We start from the raw sequence: 5,301 nt of genomic DNA, 5'->3' as shown, positions 1-5,301 counted from the left end.
TTAACAATAAAGGACACTTTAATCAGCAACCTTTCAGAAGCCCTTGCCTTGTAGTCATTTATTCAGACAATGAAAAAGTCAAGAGATATTTATACGTGAAATTGAGGAACTCTTATTCCTGGCTATTAACGTAGGCTTGGGAGGTATCGGTGGACATGTGACATCCAGTTACACTCTAAGAGAAGTTATTGAAAATAGGAGTCACTTAGCATTAGGTTTGAGATGGTGTGAAGGCTTCCTTCCTGTGAAATGTGGTGTTCTATCTGCTAGTCAGCCACTGAAGCACGCATCATTGCATGATAAAGGTTTTGGGGAGTCACTGCCTTGGGCTTTTCCACCTGATGTTCATTATGACCACCTAAATGATCAATTTTGATACTTTTATTGAATGACTCTCCTATTGACCATGGTTCCGTCAGTGAAATGCATATAATCTGAATGCAGAGGGCCTTTAGGAAGGCTGGGAAGCTGTCGGTTCCACACTCTGAAGGGGACTATTTGTTTCAGTCTGGAATTTTTTTTGTGTGTGGTATTTGTTAAGCACATACTAAATGCCAGGTACTATTCTAAATCCTGGGGGTAGATACAAGCTGATCAGGTTGAATACAGTCCATGTTCCACAAGGGGGTCACTGTGTTAATCCCCATTTTACAGATGAGGGTACTGAGGCACAGGGAAGGTAAGTAACTTGGTAAGTGTGGTATTTGTTAAGCTCATACTATGTGCCAGGCACTGTACTAAGCTCTGTGAGAGATATAAGCAAGTCAGATTGGACACAGTCCCTGTCTCACATGGGGCTCATAGCCTTCATCTCCATTTTATCGATGAGGTAACTGAGGCACAGAGAAGTGAATTGCTGTACCTAAGGTCACACACAGCTGACAAGTGATGGAGCTGGGATTAGAACCCAGGTCCTTCGGACTCTCAGGCCCATAGTGGATGGAGATCCACTATGTTGCCAATTTGTACTTCCCAAGCGCTTAGTACAGTGCTCTGCACATAGTAAGCGCTCAATAAATACGATTGATGATGATGATGATCCACTAGGCCAAACTGCTCTGAAAGCACCAACCCAGTCCCCCACTACCACAAATTATGCAGTCCAGTTTCCCGCATTTGGGGAATCTCAGGGGACAGCACACTCAGAGTGCAATAGATGAGCCTCAACCTGGGAAAAACACCTATATAACCCATTCATTCATTCAGTTGCATTTATTGAGTGCTTACTGTGTGCAGAGCACTATACTAAGTGTACAATTCGGCAACAAATAGAGACAATCTCTGCCCAACAATGGGCTCACTTGCGATGTTTCACCTGCCAGGCAAGCCTGGCAAGTTAGGTAAGAATTTCTGACTTTTGGAATAATAATTATGGTATTTGTTAAGCGCTTTCTATGTGCCAGGCACTGTACTAAGCGCTGGGGTGGATACAGGCAAACTGGGTTGGACACAGTCCCTGTCCGAAGCGGGGCTCACATTCTCAATCCCCATTTTACAGATGAGGCACAGAGAAGTCAAATGACTTGTTCAAGGTCACAAAGCAGACAAGTGGCAGGGGAAAGGAAACGTTATTCAATCATGTTTATTGAATGCTCACTGTGTGCAGAGCACTGTACTAAGCAGGTGGAAGAGTACAATATGCCTTGGTTCCTACTTTCCTTCCATGCAGTTTTCTCAACTATTGCCTTGTTTCAATCAAAAATATTTAGTGAGTACTTATTCTGTCCAGAGCATTGTTCTGAGTCCTTGGGTGACTATAATAGAGTTAGAAGACATGGTCCTTGCCCTCGAGAAGCTTACGGTCTGCTCTTGATCTGCTATGCCCACTCAGGTTGGTCGTGTTTGGGATATTTTACACATTCATTCAGGAAACCTTTTTCAAAATCTGCTTCCTCAGCAGACTGTGGTTTCTCCCTCAGCCCACAAGGATTTCTTGGCTCATTCTCTTTTCCTCGTTCATTATCCACTTCCTTTGGTGGGCCTCAAATGGGAATAAGAGAAATTCGACTAATGACTAGCGTAGTCTCTAGTCCCCAGACAAGAACTAAGAGAGCTCAGTGTTGAGGGCATTCTAGGAGAAGAAATCTCTCTAAATTGATAGTGTTTTTATTTATCACTCAATCATATATTTTGAGTGTTTACTGTGTGCAGAGCATTGTACTAAGTGCTTGGGAGAGGTTTTGGCTTTAAACAGAGCCTCAGTCTGTGTGCCCTTGACTACATGTAACTGCCTTTTTAAATACTAAAAATGAACAAATATATTATGAAAATGTGATTACTAAGTGGCAATAGGTATGAGACAATGCGATTGCAGATCTTAATTTCGATGGGTTTTACTTTTCTGGTGGTTTTAAAACTATTAGAAGTCAGCTGTAACATCTTCAAAATAGCATATGTTTTCTTCAAAAATGGCAAGGATTTGAGAGATATAGTTGAATGCCAAGTATGCTTGCCTGAAGCCACAAGACTAAATTTCCCTGTGGCTTTGAAGAATATGAGGATTAAATGTCATCAGAATGAATTTTGAGTAGTATTTTCAACACTTTGCACATTGCTGTGGCATAATAAATGATTAAATAATGGCATGTCAACAATCATTGGTTTCACTTTCAATTTGGCAAAAATCAAGCAGGTTCAAGAACTTCTATTCTTCAAAACCCATCTCTCTACAAAGTCCTCAAGGGTCAGCATGTCTTTCAAGTAACGATTTGGTGCAATTGTAAAGGCAAAATTTAACATTTGGGAATTGAAATTTTGGTTTTGTGACTTTCCCACTATGTTTCATGTTTCGTTATCATCATCATTTACTTCCACGATGGTGCCAGTGGTAGTTGGGAAGGAAAAAAATGGATTGGGGGCATCATCAGAAAAACATTATCATCCAGCTTGATTCCCTGCTGAACACTACACCAGGATATGATTTATTAGAATATACGTTACTTGTGGGCAGGGAACATGTCAAGCCTTTATTCTGTTCTTCCCAAATGCATAGTACAGTACAGCACACCAAGTTGTGCTTATTAATAAAAATAATAACAAATGCTGCTGCTAATTCTACTACTACCACCTGACTAGTTGTAGGCTATTAATACTACTATCCAACTACTCTTTTGACAAGAATTTTAGGCCTGGTTCAAAATGATTTCCTTATCTTTTCAACTCCTCCCTCTAATTCAGTCTATTCTTTGATTGCAGGATTTCTCCAAATATGAGGCACCAACTTCCAGTGCTTGTAATAATGATGGTATTTGTTAAGCACTTACTATGTGCCAAGCACTGTTCTAAGCACTGGGAGGGGGGATACAAGGTAATCAGGTTGTCCCACGTGGGGCTCACAGTCTTAATCTCTATTTTACAGATGAGGGAGCTGAGGCACAGAGAAGTTAAGTGACTTGCCCAAAGTCACACAGCTGACAAGTGGTGGAGCCGGGATTAGAACCCATGACCTCTGACTCCCAAGCCTGAGCTCTTTCCACTGAGCCACACTGCTTCTCTATGAAATCAATCAATAATAATAATGATAATAATAGTATCTATTAAATGATTACCATAGGCCAAGCACTATACAAAGTGCGGGGGTGGATACAGGATAATCAGGTCAGACACAATCCCTTTCAATCAATCAATCATAGTTATTGAGCGCTTACTATATGATGATGATGATGGCATTTATTAAGCACTTACTATGTGCAAAGCACTGTTCTAAGCACTGGAGCACTGCTCTAAGCACTGTGTACAGCACTATATTAAGCACTTGTCTTATGCCGTCGAGTCGTCTCCGACCCATAGTGATGCCATGGACGCATCTCTCCGGGAACGCCCCGCCGCCAACTGCAATTGTTCTGGTAGTGGAACCAGAGAGTTTTCTTGGTCAAAATATGGAAGCAGTTTATCATTGCCTCCTTCCACACAGTAAACCGGAGTCTTCACCCTAGTCTCTCTCCCATGCTGCTGCTGCCCAGCACAGGTGAGTTTTGACTTGTAGCAGATTGCCTTCCACTCGCTAGCCACTGCCCAGACTAGAAATGGAATGGGTAGGCCTCTGTTTGACTCTCTCTCCCGTAGTCAAGACTGGTAGAGTACTGGAAACTCTCCAGGTGAGACTCTGAGAGGGGGATACTAAGCACTTGGGAGAGTACTATACAATGGAATTAGCAGATACAATTCCTGTCATTAATGGGTTTACAGTCTGTTCCACATGATGCTCACAGTCTAAGGCAAAGGGAGGGAGAATAGGTATTTCAACCTCATTTTACAGATGAGGAAACTAAGATACAGAGAAGGTAAGTGACTTGCCCAGAGTCACATAGCAGGAAATAATAATAGTAATAATAATGGTATTTGTTAAGCACTTACTATGTACAGAGCACTGTTCTAAGTGCTGGGGAGGTTTCAAGGTTGTCCCCACAGGGGGCTCACAGTTTTTATCCCCATTTTACAGATAAGGTAACTGAGGACCAGAGAAGTTAAGTGACTTGCCCAAAGTCACCCAGCTGACATTTGGCAGAGCCGGGATTTGAACCCATGACCTCTGACTCCAAAGCCCGGGCTCTTTCCACTGAGCCACGCTGCTGGTAGAGATGGAACTAGAACCCAGGTCCTCTGACTCTCAGGCCCACGCTTGCTGCTTCCCTTCTGTTAGAACTTTGCATTTTCCATTAATGAAAACTCCTTCACTTTGCTCACCGGGTTTTAGATCTGACCTCTAATCCCACTCTTCCAGTTGCTTGTTCCTTGACCTTGCACAATTCACTTAACCTTCCCATGACTCCGTTTCCCCATGTAAATTGGCAATAATCATCCCCCTACTGCTAAGACTGTGAGCCCCATGAGGGTCAGACAGAGATCGTCAATCTGAATTTCTCATTTAGGCCTCAGCTCTTAGCATAGAGCGTGGCACATAGGAAGCATTTAGCCAGTACCATAACTAACAAACTGAGTTTATTGGTTTTGTAGGAGTGGAACACAGAGTTGCTGGATTCACATGTGCATCATTTATGCTCATAACTTCCTGGATGGGATTACAGCTGCTTGGGCACCAGGCTCCTTATGGTGCAGCATCAGGCCGTCTCTGTGGATATAATTAGCTCACAGTTGTAAAAAGGTTGCTTACTCTTGCGGGGATGCTGCATTTTGAACTGCCCCAGTAGCTTCGTCAGAAAGCAGGAGGCAGTCAGAGCCAGTTCTTTGTGAATCTTGAGTTAAAATGTTCCCTCCGTTCCATGGGTTGGGTTTTTAGCTGGCATGGGCTAGAAGCCAAAGGCACAGATTGAGGTACTGTGATTGACATGTAGGTGACAT

General features: G+C 42.8%; 2 non-coding genes across 2 annotated transcripts; both read right to left on the bottom strand.

The window, feature by feature from the left end:
- Positions 1–1,059: 1,059 nt before the first annotated feature.
- Positions 1,060–1,216, bottom strand: LOC119935261. Its single transcript, XR_005453148.1, has one exon. It is a non-coding gene; the product is annotated as a U1 spliceosomal RNA (small nuclear RNA).
- Positions 1,217–3,977: 2,761 nt separating this feature from the next.
- Positions 3,978–4,115, bottom strand: LOC119935320. Its single transcript, XR_005453206.1, has one exon. It is a non-coding gene; the product is annotated as a small nucleolar RNA SNORA7 (small nucleolar RNA).
- Positions 4,116–5,301: the final 1,186 nt, after the last annotated feature.

The sequence above is a fragment of the Tachyglossus aculeatus genome, chromosome 11, assembly GCF_015852505.1.
Source record: "Tachyglossus aculeatus isolate mTacAcu1 chromosome 11, mTacAcu1.pri, whole genome shotgun sequence".
Lineage (NCBI taxonomy): Eukaryota > Metazoa > Chordata > Mammalia > Monotremata > Tachyglossidae > Tachyglossus > Tachyglossus aculeatus.
This window is presented reverse-complemented; position numbering and strand designations above follow the sequence as displayed.